The 21,481-nt window shown below is 47.1% G+C and overlaps 1 protein-coding gene across 1 annotated transcript in view; it reads left to right on the top strand.

Moving 5' to 3' along the window:
* Positions 1-2,523: 2,523 nt before the first annotated feature.
* Positions 2,524-21,481, top strand: part of LINGO1 (leucine rich repeat and Ig domain containing 1) — a 659,586-nt gene continuing 640,628 nt past the window's right edge. The window contains exon 1 of the mRNA XM_083460729.1: positions 2,524-3,246. The gene's annotated coding sequence lies outside the window, so the exon portion shown is untranslated. The remainder of the gene's footprint in view (positions 3,247-21,481) is intronic.

Here is a 21,481-nt window from a genome sequence, read left to right as displayed (position 1 = left end):
ATCGTTTACTATGCGCTATGTGCAGAAGCACCTCCTTGGATCTGGAGGGAGCCACAGTGTCCCTAACCTTTCTTTGAGTGGAGCAAGTCAGAGATCCTTCCAATGCATCCAGTGTTCAGGGTGGGAACGCATTATCAAGCTAGAAACAGATGCAATTTCCCCTCCCTGTGGCCCAGATTGCTTTCTTTCTCCTTCCCCGCATATCTCTGAGTGTTCTTACTGCTCTTCTTCCCTGAGGCTGAAACATATTGCGTTGTTTGCAGGGAGCCATCTGCAATTACTCCCAGACATCTTTCTTGAGTGATAATAGCTAGTTCAGAGTCCAGCACTGTGTAAGTGTAATTAGGGTTATTTTCCCAATGCCCACCACTTTGCACATGTCAGCATTCCCTTTCATCTGCCTGTGTGAGAGCGAGGGCAGTGTTGTGGCATTCAGAAGGTCAAACGCGTTGGCATGAGTATGCAGTGTCCGTGAATGGGTTGCTCAAGTGGCACCTAATTGGGCAGAAGGAGGCATGGCCATGCTAGCGCCCATTGATTTCCCCATGGCTAAAGGGAGCTAAAAGTGAGGAGTGGTTTGTGTGCCTGAATGGGCCCCTTGAGTTCTGCACAGCTGGAAAAGTAGCATGTCACTGACCAAGCTAAAGTATTGTGCCAGAAGCTGTCTTGAACCCTGTGAGCGTATTTGTTCAACTAGCACTCTCCTGTCTACCTTGGGAAGACAATGAGTAAATAAACAAACCCCTGTGTTGCAAAATATGAGTCAGAGACTTTCAGAGACTTCAGTTTGTTAGTTTTGATGTTTTGAATTATTCCATAAAGTTTTTCACATTGCAATTGTTTCTGGCCATCATGTTGCTTTTGATATTGCTACCTTGGGAAGAGCCATAGCTCAGTGATGGGGCCCCTGGTTTGCATGCAGAAGGCCCCAGGTTCCATCTCTGGCCCCTGCTGGAAACCCTGGAGACTTGCTGCCAGTCACTGTGGGCAATACAGAGCAGCATGGACCAATGAACTGACTTAGTGAACGGAAGGTCCCCTGTGCTCCTATGAATACTCCAGGAGTAGGGAATGTGTGGCTCTCCAAATGTTGCTGGGCTCTGACTCCCATTGTTCCTGGATTGTAGGATCTCTTTCCTGTCACTTGCTTCACAATATTTTTAACTGGATATGTGGGACACTGAGCCTGGAAATGTCTGCATGCAAAGCAGGTCTCCACAAATGAGCCACCCTTCATTCATCAGCTAATCATCCTGACTAGGCCTGGGCAATGTATCAATACATCTCTCAGGACCGGTATGAGGGCCATAGTGCGATGGCTCTTTCACCTGGTGGTATATCATGGGTGAAGCAGCCACCGCTCTTGAGTTCCTCTGATGAAGTGCACAGTAGTCCATGCAGGTTTGTGCCATGATAAGTGTGTTAAGTCTTCAAGGTGTCACCAGACATGATGCTGGGGATTGCGAACTTCTGGCTCTCCATCTGAGATCAGCCTCCTTCACCTGCTAGCCCCAACCAGCCTGGCCAAGGGGAAGCATGATGGGAACTGAAGGCCCCAGGCTCCCCCGTTCCACCTTTGCTTGTCGTCACCAACATTGCACACTCCATCTTCCATCAATCACTGGCCAATGTGGATGATGATGGGAGCTGATAGCTGGGATAACTCAGTTAGCAGAGCATAAGACTCTTAATCTCAGAGTTGTGGGTTTGAGTCCCGTACTGGCAAATGATTCCTGCATCGCAGGGGGCTGGGCTAGGTGACCCTTGTGGACTCTTTCAACTATACAATTCTGTGATTCTGTAGTTGTCCAGTGACAGAGTGGCCTACTGGGAGTTGGCCAGGGCTGCAAATCCCATGGGCTCTCCAGATGCTGTTGGTTGGAGCACCCAGTTTAGTTGAGCTGAAAGGGGCAAGCAGTCTGACCTGGTCTAAGGCAACTCCCCCCCCCTTTTCCAGGTGACGTCCTGCCCCACCACTGCCTCAGATAATAAAGCAGGGTGATGCAACCACAAGAACATAAGAACCAGACAAGAACATCAGAAGAGCTCTTCTGGATCAGACCCATGGCCCATCCAGTCCAGTATCCTCTACTCACACTGGCCAGCCTGAGCACAAGGCAAGGGCCCCTTCTAAGGTAATGCTTCTTTCTTCCTCAAGGGGACGCTCTCCTTCCCCAAGACCATCCTTCTCCCCGGAGTGTGGCACTGCTATGAAATCCCTGGCGGCCTCCTCGACCGCGCTCTCTGCTTCTGTTACCTTTTGACCTCAAGGTAACAAACTTTTCCCCTGAAAGCCAGCAGCCCTTTGCCCTTTGGACATGGCCACTACTTCTTCTCGGTGGGGAGCCAGTCCTACGTACGGCAGACCGTGCGAAACACGGTTGCCTCTCTACCTACAATCAGCCGGGCTTACTCCCGAGTAAAGGCGCCTAGGGGGACAGAGGGGGAGGGACGAGGGCGGTCGAGAGCGTCTGCTCGCAAGAGGCACCAGCAGAAGACCTCGGCGCGCACCTGCCTTTCTCTGCCGAGGTTCAGCGGGGCTGCAAGCCGCACCGACAGCTCCCTCCACCCGCCACGGGGAGCCTCCGCGCCCGCATCCCGGCAAAGCAGCGGCGGCCTCTCGGGCTGATGTCATCGGCCGCTTGCGAGAGGCTGTGCCTGCGCGCTCGAGCCGAGAGGGGGAACCGAGCCGCCAGTTGCGCGGGCCACGCAGCCTCGGCAGCGGCGACGAGCAGCCGCGGGTTGGAGCTGCTCCTGGGCTGACGGATGCGGGGAGATGTAGGCAGCCGGAGCGCGGCTCCTCTTGCTAGCTGAGCTTCTGCCGGATCCCGGGAAGGGCGCTTGGGCTTCCCAGCTGCGAGGGATTCCGCCGACGGTGCGGGGCGAAAGAAAAGCCGGAGAGCCGCCGCCGCGCTTGGCAAGGATGCGCGCTTCGTCGCAGCTGGCGGCGCCTTGTCTTGTCCCCGCTGCCGGGCTCCGGGCTCTGGCCCAGCGCAGGCAGCCGACGCCCCAGTGATCGCAGCTGGAGGAGAGCGAGCCCCGCCGGCGCGGAGGGACGCTTTCTCGCTCCACCAAGCGAAGCTCTTTCCTCTCTGGGCAGCGCCCGTAGGCAGGGGAGAAGTTGGCGGCCCCTCTCGCCGCCCCCCGTCCTGCCCGAGCCCGCGGGAATCCGAGCCACGCCGCGGCCGCTGCCCCCCTCCCACGTTCCGAGGGGCCGCGGAGAGACGCGGCAGGCGGTGGCACCGGGTGAGTAGCACGTTCCCCTCGGGGTGGGCGCTGGATTGCTCGGAGGGGGGGGGTGCCTCTCTCTCTCTTTATTAGACGGGTGGGTGAAACCCAGGTAGAGCTGGGTGCCTGCGGACCTCAGAGGGGCGGCGGGGGAGAATGCCGCGCGCGCTGCGATCCGGCGATGTTGCTTTTGAAAAGCGGGGGCGGGGGCGGGATCTGGTTTCTAACTAGGAAAGGGCAGGCGCTTTGCGTATGCTCGGAGGTGCTCTTTCCTTGAGGGCTGCTTTCTGTTTTGTTCTGTCTGTGGAGTTTTTAATGCTGCATTCAAGCAAGAGTGTCCAACATTGTGAGCAGGATTTCATTTATTATTATGATTCAATTTTTAAGAATCATGCGCAGAGTGATATAGATACAGTGCCCTTTTCCTAGAGCAAAGTGTGAGAAAGTGACTGGGCCAAGGTCACCCAGTGTGCTTTGGTGGCTGCGTGTGGGGATTTGAACTCTGCTCTCCCTTGTCAGAGCTCTTCCCACTAACCGTTATGCAGCTCTGCCTTTTCAGTCTCTGCACACAGCTTTGCTGTGATTCCTGGCATTGATGTTTGTGGGGTGGGGGTGGATTTCCAGGCCTGCTCTTGGCTGTATTCAATATCAAGGCTACAACAACCCTGAACCTACTCTGACGCGGAGAAAACAGTGGTGTGGATAGGAAATCTTAGACTCTGGTCTGCTGGGGACTCCTCCTTAGATGTGTGTTTGCATCCTTTGCTTCAAAATACGATGCCCATCCAGCCACATTGAGGGTCCTAGTGCTGCGTACGCAGCCCCTCAAGCATCTCTGTCTGGTACCCAGGACTCTCCCCATCCTGCCCTGCTTGGCACCTTCCTGGAGTGTAATTTGCCCGCCTGGATGTGTCCTTCTGCCTGTGGTGCTGCTTCTGGCTCTTCTGGATGGGTTGTGCCAGCGTGTGTGAATTAGCCTGTGGTTTAATCCCTGCCCACCCCTGGCATATGCCTGCCCACCCCAAGGGTTGACCAGGAGGGAATACTGCCTTCCAGCTGGAAAATATGCCCTGTCCCTGCTCCAGAGTAATGGACGGTGATGCTATTTGTGCAGGGGTCAAGCAGCCACTTTCATGGCAAAGGAGTTGATGGCATTCTTGCCTTCCTGCCTTCCTGTGTTGTGTGTACCAGTTCATTTAAGATTCCAGCATAATAGATGATTAGTGGGTAAAATCTGCTGACTTTACTTGAAAAAGAACACTGAGTTGGCCATGAGTATAGCAGCTCTTAAGAGAGCATTATCTTAGGTCTAAAAATAAGGGAGGCTGCCTTCCCTCCTTAATGCACTTACATGTGCAATTAATGGTAGCCCTCACCCCCCCCACAGCTGATTGGCAGCTGATAATGTGACTCACCCACCTTATGGGACTGTTGAGCAGACATCTACTTGTATGAGCATTCTTAACAACTGTGCATTATTATATTGAAAACAGGGTGTGTATATATTGTGTATTTTTGGGTGATGGAATGAAGAGAACTGAATGCTGAACAAAGGAAGCCCTGGACACGGGGGTGGGGGTGGAATAAGGCAGAGATCTAGACTGCTGGATCTGACATGATGGAATAGCTCCTTCTGAAAAATTGATTAAGCATAGCTCAAACGCAGCGATCAGGTGGGGGTGGGAAATCTGTGGTGGTGCCTGAAGAGCAGGCGAAGAGGAAGAGCAAGCTTCCTCTTCTGTTTCTTGCCTCTTGGAAAACTGCTTTGTGCCAGTGGCTCCTTCCAGGAATTCTATTGTCTGTCTTTAATGGCTTGGCTACTCTTGGACTCCAATTTTGTTAGGGCTGGCAGAGCTCCTAAAGCTTTAATGGGTGGTGGGCAAACAACAACAACAACACCCCACCATGTGATAAAGCTTATTCTCTGCCACAGTATCACTTGCTGGTGGATTTCTGCCTGTCACATAGCTGCCAAAGGAACAACCAAACAGAAAAGGTGGCAACACTCCCTGTGTTATTGTCTCATTGCAGAGGGATGCTGGGGAGATTTTGGTAACCTTGATTGCTGAAGGAACATAGGAGGCTGCCTCAGACCAAGTCAGGTTATTTGTGCATCTATGCTACTATTGTCAACTCTGACTCACAGCAGTGGTCCAATCCTTTCTAACTTTTAATTTCCCATCACCTGCTGCCGAATCCTTTTTAACTGGAAATGCCAGATACTGATGCTGAGACCTCCCAGATGCAAAGCGTGAGCTCTGCCCTGATGATAAAAATTCATCCAGTGGCCTCAGCATGCACAATTGTTCCTTGGCTATGTCTTTCCTTTAAGTGAACCGCCACCTGATCTCACCTCAAGTGGATGTTTTAAGCTCTCCTGCTTCTCTAAACTTCAGAAGGTGAAAATATTATTGGGAGTTCTTCTTGGGTGTCACATCAATAGACTGAATTATGTTTTATTCTTAAGGGTATATTCATCTGTTTTTATTTACTGCATTCATATTGCACCTTATTCTCAAAGGAGTTCAAGCTGGTGTACTGTACAAGGTTCTCCCCTTCCTCATTCAATCCACACAACAGCCCTGTGAGGTAGGTTAGGCTGAGAGGCAGTGACTGGCCCAAGGTGAGCTTCATGGCTGAGTGGGGATTGGGACCCTAGTCTTCCTGGTCCTAGTCTGGCACTTGAACTGCTTTACCACACTTGGGCTCTGGATTTGGGGCCAGGATATCTTAACAATAGCCATCTTCTAGCCCCCATTCATTTGTGACATCACCAGTCATGTTCCCCCAATACTTGAAGTGCCCTTGGTAGTGATGTGGGGCAGAACCTTCTCAGCAGTGGCTCCTGGATGGGATTTAGTGGGCCAGCTTCAACTAGGTGGCATCTTTTGCAGTGCTTGGGAGAGGTGGACCGATTTCTCCTGCTTCTGCTTTTGCTCACTTTTGTGCTTTAACTTGTTCACACTGGCTTTGAATGCAATTCTGCTGGGTTTGTTTGCTTTTTTGAAGTAAAACACTTTGCTGTCATTTTTCTTAGAAGTGGTTCTTTAATGTGGCTGCAACATTATACTGTTCAGGCAGGTAGATGGTTCACTTTAACAGATCATCCCCTTCCTGGCTGCCAAAGTATCATCAGTTGGTATTGTGAGATCTTTAGGATGAAGGGTGAGTTTGAAATATCTCTGTGAAATAAATGCTATGCTGACTCTGGAGAAACATATATATCTAGCTAACGATGCACACAAGTGAATAGGGTGGAGCAAAAAAGAGGGTTGTTGCGATGAGTTACTTTTAAAAAACAATAGATGAAAAGGTGTCAGATATCACAAGAACGTGCCTGCTGGATGAGGCCAGTGGCCCATGCACTCCAGCATCCAGTGACCAGGCAGACACCTAAGGGAAGCCAGACAGACAGCAGCACCTGGGCACAAGAACAGCCTTCCTTCCTGTGGTTTCCAGCAAGAGGCATTCAGAAACATTGCTCTCTCTGACTGGAGAGGCAGAGCCGAGCCATTGTGGTTCGTAGCCATTGCTAGCCTGATCCCTCATGTGTTTGTCCAGTCCCCTTTTAAAGCCATCTAAGTTGGGGACTTTAAATTAAAATAAAGCAGAAACTCTTTTTATTAAAAGCCTTTTCACCAAGCTGAAGTGGGAGATGTCACCTGAAGGTGGAAATAGAAAGCAATCGTCTCAGGCAAAACTTCAAGGGAAACCTATTCATAAGGTTCACAAAGCTTTTATATGAGAGTGGAAAGGTAGAAAGTGGAGTTAGTATGTTCAGGGTGGGGAGGGCAGCTTGATGTTGTGTTGGTAGGTGACCAAATGACATATGGAAGTCTTGTCCTTCCTCTGGTGTGTGTCAAATGTCTAACAATTTTGGTAACAGATAGCATTTAGGAGAAATTGCATCTGGTGGTGTATGCTAGAGGTCCATTTCTTTCTTGTTCCTGAATGTGTCTTGTAATTGAGTCTCTGAAACATGTTTCTTTGACAACTGTCTGGCTAGAAATTGGTAAAGTTTTGTTTCACTATTCTGAAGGGGTGCCAAAGGCATTCGGAGGGCTCATAAAGGGCCTTCCAGCCTGGTTTGATGCATGCTGTCGAAACACATGGAGCATCTGTTTCCCTGCTCACACCCTGCCACGTCACCTTCAATGAACCCCTGGGGCTGGTTCAGGCAAGATTTGGGGAACGGCCCCCAAGTGAGCAAGACTGGAAAGTCTCCTGATGGCTATATACTTACAGCAAAAAGAGCTCTGCTTGCCATTTTGAGGAGATCTTAGCAGTTTGTGGGGAGTGATGCAAATGTTTGGCATTTTACAATGTGCTCAGTGATTCTTGTACCTTCCTTGGCGAGCGTACCCTAACTGCTTCTTGGGGTTGTCACTAGAACTGCTCTGATTCGGATCAGGAGTGGGAACCACTTCACTGCATCATAGAAGTGTAGAGTTGGAAGGGACCACAAGGCTTATCCAACCCCCTGCAATGCAGGAATCACAGCTCAAGGATCCCTGGCAGTTGGACTCTTGAGGAGGATTACTGAAGGGGAAGATGAGACTACAGAACAGAGCCCTTTGGACACACGCTCGCTGCTGCTAGATGTGCCCAAATCTACTGGTGAGGATGGAGTCCTGGAAGCTGCCTCTCCCTCATCAGCAGAAGGGACTATTAGAGACAGTTGTGGCTGTTTCTCCAACAGAGCATGAGAAGGTGGGTTTGGTGATGTCACCTGCAGAGACGCAGTATATCAAGATGGCACTTGTCTGCCAAGGTGGAGCGCCTCACTTCAGGCCAGGATTCTTACAAGTAGCTGGGCATTCTCCACCTCAGCTTTGAAGAGTGGCAGGGAAACTCATTGGAACAAACACCTAAACATTAGGAAGAACTTCCTGACAGTAAGAGCTGTTTGACAGTGGAATTTGCTGCCAAGGAGTGTGGTGGAGTCTCCTTCTTTGGAGGTCTTTAAGCAGAGGCTTGACAACCATATGTCAGGAGTGCTCTGATGGTGTTTCCTGCTTGGCAGGGGGTTGGACTCGATGACCCTTGTGGTCTCTTCCAACTCTATGATTCTATGATTCTATGAACACTTTCACAGCTCCCATTCAGTCTTGGAACCCATCCTATGGACCAATGATGGGGACTTGATCATAAATCTTTCCTCAACATCCTTGTTGAGGAAAACAGCAGACAGCCTCCCCCCAAAGGCAGGGGATGATGGAGATAGTCTCTTAAGACTGCCTGAATCCCTTCTCTGATTGGATGTTGCATCCTGCTCACCACACATGTGCCAGTATCTTGACCTCTGTCCCTTCAATGGGATGCAACTAATATTTTCCCAACCTGCCCAGCACATGGGTAGGAGCAGCACCTTTGTTGGCTTAATAGGAAAGAGAGACATCTTTGGGTGGTATTGGAGGATAATATGCACTTGGGCTTCAGTCTTCTTGTCTTGTTGCATTTCCAGAGAAAATTATAATTATTTTTTTTAAAGAGTGATCTAGATTCACCTTCCAGAGACTTTTGCTTAGCCCCTCTTTATATATCCAGGGGCTAATCAAAAGTCTGAAAGTTAGGGTCGGGGCCTTGGATAATATGGGTCTCTTGACTCTTCTTTGCCATCTGTCTAACTTGCCACAAAGGTGTGGGTAGAATCTCTAATACAGTTCCAACCCACAGACCTAGGCAAGAAGAGAAGGTAGCAAATCCAAGTGCCCCAAAGAGAGGTGCCTCCTCACACTGCCCCACAGGGGCCCCTGGCCAGCACCCCCTGGCCAGCTCCAGAGGCACCATTCACCAGGGGAGCTTGTAGCTAGGGCTTTTGCAACAAGCAGCTTTAGGAGGCAGAGACGCAAGAGGGCATCTGAGGAGGGAGGGAAGGACACTGGTAGAAAACCACTGCCCTAGAGGAACCACCAGCTAAACATGTGTTATTGAGAACTTTGGTTGCTTGCAATATGTGCCCCCCTTACTCTGGTACCTGCCATGTTCAGTCAAAGTACCTGCCCCATGAGAATCACATGAAGTCTGCACACCTTGATTTGTGCATGCAGCACTGTGAGGTCAGGTCCTATGGAGTGTGAATGAATGATGACCATGATTGCTTGCCATAGGACTTTGCAAGCACATGTGATATGAATGGATTTTTATTCATTTGTGCTGCAAATAAGGAAACAAAGCAGCAATTTGTCACCTTTGCAGATGTTTCCACTGGGCCTGGAAGGCTTCAGACAAAAAATAAAAATAAAACAGCAATTCTCTAAGTATCTACAAATCTTCAGGCAAAAGAAACTCACCATTTATAACTCCACTCACTAAACAAGGTAAAAGGTAAAACGGTAAAGGACCCCTGGATGGTTAAGTCCAGTCAAAGGCAACTATGGGGTTGCGGTGCTCATCTCGCTTTCAGGCCGAGGGAGCTGGTGTTTGTGGGGAAATGGCTTTGCTTTGTCTGTCCTGGATGTGCTGCCCTTCCATTTTAACTCTGCATCGTGTAGCCATGGCATTATCAGAGAGGAAAATGTTTATCTATACATTTCTATTCTCACTGTGATGCCCTGTTCTGGATAGGTGCACTAATTGCATTAAAGGGAGCCACATGTGTAAGCCGAACTCTGATGGATGGAAATTGTAGAAGGCCTGCAGAGAAAGCAGCAGGGGATCCCAAGCAAACACACAGGGGAGCAGCAGCTGTTGGCTGACTGCCTTTCTCTGACAGTTCCATCCTTGCTTCTGCTCCTGCCATCTTTTTCTTGGGAGCCACTTGCCAAGGGATTGAGATGGAAAGAGCAGGGACACTTAGCCATGAAAGGCATGGACGGGGGAAACATGGTGCTGAGTCAGATAGGAGGCAAAAACAAGTTTTTAAAAAACAAAACAAAAAAGACAAAACTGTAACAAACTATGATTTAATCAGATAGGCAAAGTATAATTTGTGCGTGGATTTTCTAATTTCACTACTCAGATATGTTAAAGAAGCTGTACTAAGAGAGGACAGGGAATTAATGCAACACTTCTTAACTGCTCGTGGAACTATTATTTCTAAAAACCTCAGCATGGAGGTGGGTGGTGGGTGGGATGAGAACACCAGCTATGAGAGAATGTATATCTAGAATCTGGGACAGAGTATGCCTGGTTAAGCTTACATATATGGTGAGAACCAGAATGGGCAGGCCATGTTTTCATTTAGAAACTTTTTACAATGTACTGGTGTAATGAGGCACAGGATAATGTGAACCCATTTATGTTCCATAAATTGCCAGTTAGCCTGTAGTCTTTGAAAGTGTGAATATATCTATATAGATATATAGATATAGCTACCAGTATGCAGTAGAGTTGTGTACCAAATTTGGTCAAATCCCAAACTCATTCAGACCAGTTCAAGGTGCAGATCCACCTTCCCTGATAAGGGTTCCTTGACAAATCTAAGCTCCAATTCCCTCCACACAAAGCAGCCCATCATAATGTTGGGCACTTTGCCCATTCAGTGACAGGAATGGGATACTCTACCCGGTACCAATAATCAGCTGAGGGCCAGTTCTGTGCAGGTTTCTTTTTTTGATCCCTTCACAAATTCCAGATGCAGAGTTCCTGATCCAGTTTGTAAACTGAGCATATAGGAGGATGTGACACTTTGTTGTGGTCCTGGTCAGGATCAGGGCTGCTCTGTTCCTGCAAATCCCATTGCCAAAAAAGTAAGAAAATGTAGCCCCATTTGTTTCAATGGGATGTTTTCTGTTTAGCTACTTCCACGTGAGAGTTGCTCAGAGGTGCTGGCAATGTGGAAGAATGATCTGGTTGTGGTGGTGGTGTGTGTGTTTTTAAAAACCAGCCAGATGGGTGGGGTAGAAATAATAAATTATTATTATTATTATTGATAATAATATTATTATTTATTATTAAAAGGCATGTTTTAAAAAAGTTATGTTGATTCAGCGCATTCCACAAAGGGTCAGCATAGGGCTTGCGGTAGAAGCTGTGAAGCTCAACTAATCCCCAACACAAATTGTTCTAGCAACTGTAGCAAAGGAGAGGCTAAAACTCAATCGTCCATGGCATTTCCCTAAATTAAACAATAAAGAAGGAGTTGTTTCAGATTCTCCTTACACTGCAGTTCCTTATTAACATGATTAACCTTAAGAGGGATGCCTCCTGCTTAAAGATACGAATTGATGCTAAAGTGAGGGAGACATGGCAATGGAGTACAGGGAGGGACTTCTCAGAATCAGAGTCTGACATGGAGTCAAAAAATCTGGCTAAGCATCAAGCCAAAGTGTATTCATGAATTATAAAGCTCAGGGGTTATTATCACCCACCCTCCCCAAGCCTGCTCCCAAATTAATAGAATAACAGTGACCTCCACTTTCATTCCATCCCTTCCATTTCTCCAAATTTCCTTCCATTTTCTAAAATTTCACCAGCGAAGGCCCACAGGTTTCAATCCACATTTGCACAACTGCTTACATAGGAGCAGCCCAATTGCCACAAGATAATGAGGAAGACTTCGGATTCTCTGGAGCTCTCAATCAGTCTGGATACAAAATGGTGGGGAAGGCAGGGGAAACCCCAAAATGCTGCGTTGTCACCTTAGGGTTATACTTCATGGAGTCCGCTTAGTCTGTTCATTTTTTATTTTATTTTTGCAAATTATTGAGCCCATGCCACTTCTTTCTCTTTCACAATTCAGAAAGCCTTCTCAGCTCAGCACCTCAATACCTCAAGGACTGCCTCTCCCCACATGGACTGACTTGGGCCCTGAGATCATCACTGGAGCCCCCCTCCCCCCCCCCGGAGGTCCCGAGGGTGGCAACACAAGAAGAGGCCTTCTCTGCAATGGCTCCTCACCTGTAGAATGAGGCTCACATGGCACCATCAGTATATTTCTTTAGGTGCCAGGCAAAAACATTTCTCTTTTTCTGCCAGACCTTTGACTCTTAATACGCTCTGGTCACTTTGACTGTGTGGAATGTTTTAAAGCTGCCTTTTAAAAAATTGATTTTCCGTTAGATTTTTCTTTGTTTTTCTTTTATGCTGGTTCTAATGTATTGTGTGTTTCTTTACATATTGCACATTGCCTTGAGCTGCCTTGTTTAAAAAGTGATCAATACATTTACAAAATCATAATATTTTGTCCAATCCTCTTTTAAGGCCATCCAGCTGGTGGCCATCACTTCCTCCTGTTTAATTATAGTTTAATTATGCACTGCATGAAGAAGTACTGGTGACTGGGAATGGCTGCTGAGACCATATAACACCGGTCCTGAAAGACCTTCAATGGCTCCCAGTATGTTTTCAAGCACAATTCAAAGTGTTGGTGCTGACCTTTAAAGCCCTAAACAGCCTCATCCCAGTATACCTGAAGGAGCGTCTCTACCCCCATCGTTCTGCCCGAACACTGAGAGCCAGCGCTGAGGGCCTTCTGGCGGTTCCCTCACTGCTAGAAGTGAGTTTACAGGGAACCAGGCAAGGGGCCTTCTCGGTAGTGGTGCCCACCCTGTGGAATGCCCTCCCATCAGATGTCAAAGGAAATAAACAACTATCTGACTTTTAGAAGACATCTGAAGGCAGCCCTGTTTAGGGAAGTTTTTAATGATTGATGTTTATTGTGTTTTTAATATCCTGTTGGAAGCCGCCCAGAGTGGCTGGGGAAACCCAGTCAGATGGGAGGCATATAAATATAAATATCATTATCATCACAATCATCATCATAATCTGTTCTGAATCTTCCAACCATCAGCTTCACTGAAGTTCCAAGCATATTCGCAGTGTGCCTGCCTCTTGTTGCATTGACACCTGAGACCTTGCTGTGTGAGAAAGTGGTATTAACAGTGTCATCTTGAGCAGCTTCCTTCTTCTTAATCCCCTTAAAGGCCCTCCTTTACTCTTCCAGAGACAGGGATAAAGCAATGACTAACCATGATGTCAGATAACTGATTACAAATCACTGAGTTGAAAGTATGGAATGAAAAGTTGCAGTGAATTTCTATGTTTGGTATGTCATGTTTAATATAAGGGTGAACAGAATCTGTATTGTCAACCTTTCTCTACCTTTTTTACATGCCTTAAGGAAATTTTTTACATGTCTTAAGGAAATGCAAGGATGTACAAAGTTCATTTAACTACCTAAGTGAAAGGATGCATTAAGCATGGTAAGGTAGGGATAGGGATCACCATATCTGTCTGTTTTCCTTTAATATCTATGACATTGGGAATCAAGAAATGTGCTCTGCAATGTTACCATTTCATCATCATGGCTTTGTGATTTGGGGGGGATCCTTTATTATTACTGATTAATTCATTTATTTAGATTTCTTATCTACCCTTCAGTGTAAGGTCCCAAGGTAGGTTTCAACAATATAAAAATGCATATATTTCAGACTTGATTTAAAATAGTGATGAATTTATTGTGTACATCCTTTGTAAGCTTTCTTAAAGTCACTGTGGGGAAGTGGACTAGGAGAAATCTATGCAATCTCTCTCTCCCCACCTCCAGAGCGACCTGCAAATGTTCAAGGAAAGGTAGATTTCTTTCTTTTATTTCATAGCATTTATATGCCACCTTTCCCACCAAGGAGCTCAAGCTGGCATACATGGTTCTCCCTCAGTTAATCTCCACAACAACCCTGTGAGGTAGGTCAGGCTGAGAGGCAGTGACTGGCTCAAGACCACCCAGTGAGTTTCATGGCCAAGTGGGGGGATTTGAACTCAGGTCTTCCAGGTCCTAGTCCAGCAGTCTAACCACAGTACCAGCACCAGCTCTCTTTTCTGGGCACAGGGATTTGGGACTTGAAGCTGTCCTCAGTTCTGGGCAGTTCTCTTGTTTTTCAATCACTCTAGAGCAGTGTTTCCCAACCACTGTTCCGTGGCACACTAGTGTGCCGCGAGATGTTGCCTGGTGTGCCGCGGGAAAAATTAAAAAATTCAAAAGATTTTTTTTTTAAAGTCAAATTTTCGATTGGGGCGCCGTCACTAGATGACCCCTGGGGTTCCCTCCCTCCCTCCCGCTCTGCGCCTCCCTCCTCCTCCTCCGGGGAGGCCCTTCCTGGCTCTCGGCCAAGGCTTGGCAGCTGCCACTCACTCACTCGCTTGCCCACCCGTCCCTCCATCCCTGCACCCGGCCTCTCCCCCCGCGGAGATCGGGCGGCAGGATGGAGCCCGGGGAACCCCGCGGAGGTGGAGCGGCGGAGGCGGAGGCTGCCCCCCAGGTAGGGCTGCGTCGGGGTTTTTTAATTTTTGCAATGCTACATCCGCGCCGGAGGGGACGCATCGGACCGCGGGGAGACCCCTTGGCGGGCGTGCAAGGCAATGCATGCGTGCAGGCATTGCATGGAGTGCAGTGCAATGCAATGGCAACGCGGTGCCCTGCATGCATGCAACTTCCACCGGCGCTCCGGACTTGGCAGGTGAGGGGGGTCCCCAGTGGGCAGCAGAGAGAGCCGGGAGGGCGAAGGGGAGCCAGGGGGGAGCAGCGCTGCTCCCCGAGCCGAGCCCGGGGGGAAACTTCGGCGTCGTTGCGCCGGGTGTTGGAAGCGGAGGCTGGCGGGGGCCCCTCACCTGCAAAACCTGGTCGCCTCTCATATATTTCGTGCATTGCATTCATCGCCCGCTTTCTCCTCCAAGGAGCTCCCGGGGGCGCGCGTGGTTCTCCCTGTGTTATCCTCGCAACAACAGCCCTGCGAGGTGGGTCAGGCGAGTGGCCCAAGGGAGCACCCAGGGATTGTCCTGGCCTGGTGGGGTGATTTGAACCCTGCTCTCTGCCCGGTCTTCGTCCTCATTTAGCCCCCACATGTGCATGACTGTGCATGACTGAGGTTTTCCCCCCTCGTCTTGGCTATGGTGTGAGTCTGTGCTGTTAATTAATGGGGTTCTGCCTTCGGAGAAGATGAGCCAGCCCTCAAGGAGGTGATTATGTAATTTGCTAGCAATTCATGTCCCTCCCGGTGTGACGCTGTGCGCTGACGTCACGGGGCTGTAATGGTGGTGTGCCTCGAGATTTTTTTCATGAAACAAGTGTGCCTTTGCCCAAAAAAGGTTGGGAAACACTGCTCTAGAGTGTGGCAATGATGGAAACAGCCGTGTCTGTATAAGTGTATATAATAAGAGAGATGATTACTCATCGAACCATCCTTATAGTTTTATAAATGAGAATGGATGGTTTGCATGAGGTTGACCCTAATCTGAATTCTGCACCAAGGAGATCCACATTTTGCAATCTTTCTAAATTAGGCAAATATGTGCAATCATTCTAAATTGTGCAAATGGTCTTTATTTTGCTTCAAAGAACCAGATTTCCAAATAATTAGATTTTTGTTTTTAAGTGACTGTAGGAGAACAGAAGATGTGAAGGAGAGAGTGGGGGGGGGGGGACCTTAGATCATGTAGGTCCAGAGTATCTTATGACTATGCATATAAAATCTAAGGTGTCAGACAAATTCACAGTGAAACACACAACCACCACCCTGGGATCATTGTGTGATTTTAGCCTATGCACACTTGATTTTCTGTTCGTAGCCTATATTTGGATATTTTATTCCTGCATGACTTGCAGAAGCAGCAAGTGCACCTTGGCTCTGTGGAGAGGAGGTCTGCTTGCTGCCCCCACATGTGCTCTTCGGGAGGGAAATGATTTTCTGATCCAGCCTCATGGTAAGTCAGGAGAATATTGTTCAGGGAAGGCGTGCAGCCTTAGCGGTGGATCACAGGGCTTGTGTGCCTAAATTGGGATTCAGGCCTCATCATGGGACTGAAACTGCCTTGGTCGCACTGGTCGATAATCTCCGGCGGGCTAGGGACAAAGGTGAGAGCTGTTTCCTAGTTCTGCTAGATCTCTCAGCAGCTTTTGACACCATCGACCATAACACCCTTCTGGACCGTCTAGAGGGGCTGGGAGCTGGGGGTACTGTCATACAGTGGTTCCACTACTTCCTCCTGGGCCGTGTCCAGAATGTGTGGGTTGGAGGGGATGAATGTTCAGACTCCTGGGCTCTCACTTGTGGGGTGCCTCAGGGTTCCATCCTCTCCCCCATGCTTTTCAACATCTTCAATATATGCAGCCGCTGGGAGAGATCATCAGGGGGTTTGGGCTGGGTGTTCATCAATATGCAGATAATACCCAGCTCTATCTCTCTTTCAAATCAGAACCAGTGAAGGCGGTGAAGGTCCTGTGTGAGTGTCTTGAGGCGGTTGGAGGATGGATGGCGGCTAACAGATTGAGGTTGAATCCTGACAAGACAGAAGTACTGTTTTTGGGGGACAAGCAGCGGGCAGGTGTGGGGGAATCCCTGGTCCTGAATAGGGTAACTGTGCTCCCAGCCTGGGAGTCGTTTTGGACTCACAGCTGTCCATGGAGGCGCAGGTCAATTCTGTGTCCAGGGCAGCTATTTACCAGCTCCATCTGGTACGCAGGCTGAGACACTACCTGCCCGCAGACTGTCTTGCCAGAGTGGTGCTTGCTCTAGTTATCTCTTCTTTGGACTATTGCAAAGTGCTCTACGTAGGGCTACCTTTGAAGGTGTGCTGGTCCCGTGGGTTACCCGAGAGGCGAGGTCCAAGTCCGGTCTGTGGTCAAAGGTGCAACATGGAGGCAGTCCGTAGTAGCTGAAGCTGGGTGCAGGGCAGGGAGTCAGGTAAAGTCAGGAACAGGCATGCAAGCAGGGAGCCAGGGCGGGTCAGGAGCTCAGGCAGAATAGCAGGATAGGGTTCAGGGAGGAACTAGCAACCAACAGTGTTGCCCTCACAACTTGGGACTGGGGCTGGCTGGCTTTTATTTGCTCCGAGGCACAGGGCAGCCCCGATCCTCAGGTGACTCGCCTCTCCTGGCCTGGAGGTGAGCACTCCTCCTGCGCAAACTTAGTTCCCTCTGCCTCTCTGCCCTGAGCTTCTGCAGCTCAGGAGAGGCTGGAGGGTTACTGGACCCAGAGGCAACCTCAGCTTCCTCTGATGGGGCTGAGAGTGGAGCACCTGCAGGCAATGGATCCTCCATCACCTCAGTAGCCAGAGCAGACTCAGCTGATGCCTGCACCTGAGGATCCAGCACAGGTGAGGACCCTTCAGGCTCATGCCCCAGCCCCGGCTCAGCTGGTTCTGGAAGTGGGGAATCCTGTGCAGGCTGGGATCCCTCAGGTTCAGCATCCGAGTCCAAATCCCAGGCCATCACAGAAGGTGACCCGGAAACTACAGCTAATCCAGAATGCGGCAGCTAGGCTGGTGACTGGGAGCGTCCACTGAGACCACATAACACCGGTCTTGAAAGACCTACATTGACTCCCAGTACGTTTTCAAGCACAAAGTGTTGGTGCTGACCTTTAAAGCCCTAAATGGCCTCGGTCCAGTATACCTGAAGGAGCGTCTCCACCCCCATCGTTCTGCCTGGACACTGAGGTCCAGCGCTGAGGGCCTTCAGGTGGTTCCCTCGCTGTAAGAAGCCAGGCAGAGGACCTTTTTGGTAGTGGCACCCGCCCTGTGGAACACCCTCCCACCAGATGTCAAAGGAAAAAACAACTACCAGACTTTTAGGAGACATCTGAAAGCAGCCCTGTTTAGGGAATCTTTTAATATCTGAAGGTCTATTGCATTTTAATATTTTCTTGGAAGCCGCCCAGTCTAGCTTGGGAAACCCAGCCAGATGGGTGGGGTATAATTTATTATTATTATTATTATTATTATTATTATTATTATTATTATTATGAGTTTGGAATGTTGTGAGTAGGCCTGTCGTTGGGGAACTGAGTGGTCAGGGACTTTTCATGGAAGGACTGTCTCCTGGCTGGATAGAGCAGCTGCCTGTTTTGGAGGGAGTTTGGCTCTTTTCAGTGAGTTCTGCTTGAACATTTATAAATCAAGTATACAATACACAAGTATTGCAAAGTGAGGTCATTCTCTCCAAAGGTAAACTCAGCTCCATAGGATGTCTCTGGATTCTCTCCATTTAAGGAAATCAGGGACACATAACAAATGTTGACGGCTGTTGCATGGCTTTGGAGTCTCAACATGCTGTGAAGTTTTATATTGAAAATGTGCAATAATAATAATAATTTAAGTCTCCACCTCCCCCCCCCCCAATAAACATGCTAGCAGAAGTGAAAACTGGTTTCTTTACTGTTGTCAAGATGATTGCTTTGTACTGTGGGGGGGGGGGGGGGTACTGTGTGATGGGATTTGGACATTGTGTCATACAGCAGATCTCCTTACCTTCTGAAGCAGCTTGTAAATGATGCACACCAGAAAATGACAAGCTCTTGTCCTTTGGGAGAGTGAACCCAGGGAGGGGAAAAATAAGAAAATACCTTGATGCAGCAGACATTTAATTTTGTTTTTTGCAAAGGGAATAAGAATAACTCAGTTTCCATCTGGTGGCTATTTCAGCTGCCAGGTCCCTTGCTGCAGCTTTCAAAGGGTGGCAGAGGAAGGCAGCGGCATTGCATGTTTCAGCCCACAGAGAGGGGTAGAAGTGCTGCAAGCTGTCAGTGGCCCCTTTAATTAGTCCCTGTTCAATCCCAGGGAATCTGTGGGTTGCAAGGATGGATTTGCCTGCCCGGGTTTTAATCTTCCCAGTCTTAAATTTTATTTGCCCCATTTCTGCATCAGTTTGAATAAAGCCCTCATGAAAAATTAGTATGCGCTTTTAGGTGTGTTTCTCCTAAAACACAAATTATTGCAAGCCATTTCCCCATGTGCAATGTGCCTGCCCATGCTGTTTCCATTACCGATTAGTACACACACTTTAATGCAGGTTTTTGGGGGGTCGGGTGGAGTGGAAAACTGCTTTGCAAAAATCAGAGAAGTGTGGGATGTGAAGGATGGCTGCATTTCTCTTCCTATATTGGTCCAAGATGATTGGATTAGTAAGGTTTTCACTTTTTTAAAAGATGAAACCAACAAAATTCATTTTCTGTCCCTCTTCTGTAAAAACTTCTTCAATAGTTGTTCATCCTGTCTGGATTTCTGACAGTTGTGTTGCCCTTTCTGTGAAGTGCCTTAGGCCAAGTTGGGTGAGAGAGGTTTATTTGTCTGTTTCATTTATCTCCCACCTTTTTCTCCAAAGAGCTCAAGGTGCCCCACATACTTCTCTCCCTCCTCAATCCCCACAACAACTCTGTGAGCTGGATTAGGCTGAGAGTGAGCGAGTTCCATATCTGAGTGGGGATTTGAACTCTGATCTCTCCCAGGTGCTAATCTGACACTCTAACCATTACACCACCACTGGCTCAGCTTCTTCACCTTTGGAGGGGCACATGGCATTTCTCCTGTATAAGCTCTTTAACACATCTCTTCCTTTATTTTCATGAATGAGGAAAACACACACTACAAATACCACCATGCAGTGTAATTGCAATAAACCATTGCTTGAATGAAAACACTGCATGGAGAAAAAGAGCTCTTTTGGACTGAACCATGGGTTTGTCTAACCCAGCATCCTGGTTCATGTCATCCTGCTAATGATAGGGGCAAGGAGTCAGATTTGGTGCAAAGTCAGGTATGGGACATACAAAGGGCATAAGAATAGGGGAAATTGCTTGTTAAAATGCATGTATCAGCTAAAACCGAATAGAAACTGTTGTATATTAGGTGGAATGTTACTAAAATGATGATGAATTTTCATGAGAACTTCTTTTTTTTAAATTGCAAAGTGATGCAAAAGTATGGCAAACATATTTTAAGACCAGGAAAAACTGAAAATGACAGGCTTCAAATTAAAATTCAATAATTTGAATTTTATTCTAGGTTTCTTGCCTTGCCAGATATACCTTGCCAGAAACCTATGCCATTCCTTGAAGCAATTTGTTCCATTAATGATAGGGATGGTTTGAAAAAGAAATAATACCATTTTTATTGTCGATATTCTCCCCCAAAATGACAATTTTATTCTATTCCAGATTTCTAGCTTTTTTAAAAATTTCATTCCAGGTTTTTATGTAGTTGTCTTTGTAAAGGTTGATATTTTTCATGGTAATCCAGATTCCTAAATATATAGCCTTGTTACTAATTTTTAATCCTGTCTCTTTTTCCAACTCCTCTTTTTCTTGCAAATTTAAATTTTTTACCATAAGTTTTGTCTTATCTTTATTAATTTTGAAGCCCGATAAGTGGCCAAATTCTTTCATTTTCTCCAATGTTTTTAGAATACCTTCTATTACCTGGTCCTCCCTTATTGCTTTTAAAAATGTTTCTAATACTATAATAAAAAGGAGTGGCGATAATGAGCAGCCCTGCCTGGTCTCTTTTGAAATATCAAAAAATTCTGACAGTTCATTGCCCCGAGGCACAGCTCTTTGTGCTGTATAGATTGCTTGCATTCCTTTGCATATTTTCTCTCCTAATCCCATTTTTTCTAATGTTTCTTGCATAAATTTCCATGTTACATTGTCAAAAGCTTTTTCGCCATAGACCAGCATCAGGGCTGCCTTTTTATCTGGTTTCATTTCCAAATATTTGATTATATCTGTTACCAACCTAGTATTGTCTTTAATTTGCTTTCCTGGTAAAAAGCCTGATTGATCTTCATTAATTATTCTTCCTAGAATTTTTTTTATTCTATTGGCCAATATTTTGGTTAATATTTTATAATCCAAATTCAGTAATGAAATTGGTCTGTAATTTCTAGTTTCTAACAAACTAGAGCCTTGTTTTGGAATTAGTGTTAATAATGCTTCCTGCCATGATCTGGGGATCTTTCCTTCTTCTAGAATCTTATTCATGATACTTTCAAGAATTAGCACTAATATATCTTCCATTTTCATATAATACATTATGGATATTCCATCTGGCCCTGGGGATTTTCCAGCTTTTGAATTTGCTATTGCCTCTTTTATTTCAGTCATGGTTATTGGTCCATATAAGTAATTTTCTTCTTCTGTTAATGATGTTAAACTATTTTTGTCAAGGAATTCTTTTATTTTATTTTCCTCCTCCTCTTCCACTTTGCATAGTTCTTTATAATCATTAACAAAGCATTCCTTGATTTTTTCTGGGTTATTTAAAACTTCTCCTTTATCCAATATGCTGCTTATTACTCTCTCTTTTTGTCTTTTTTAAAAGTTGCCAGGCTAATAATTTGCATGGTTTATTAGCTGATTCAAATGTTTTTTGTTTGAGCCATTTAATTTTGTTTTCTTCCTCTTTATTTAATAAATTTGTAACCTGTGTTTGTAGTATCTTAATCTTTTCTTTAAGTTTTTCATTTTTAGGGTTTTTGATTAATTCTCCTTCATCTGACCTTATTTCATTTATTATTTTATTCATATTTTGTTCCTTCCCC

The sequence above is a fragment of the Podarcis liolepis genome (assembly GCF_965112155.1).
Source record: "Podarcis liolepis genome assembly, chromosome: 9".
Classification (NCBI taxonomy): Eukaryota; Metazoa; Chordata; class Lepidosauria; order Squamata; family Lacertidae; genus Podarcis; species Podarcis liolepis.
This window is presented reverse-complemented; position numbering and strand designations above follow the sequence as displayed.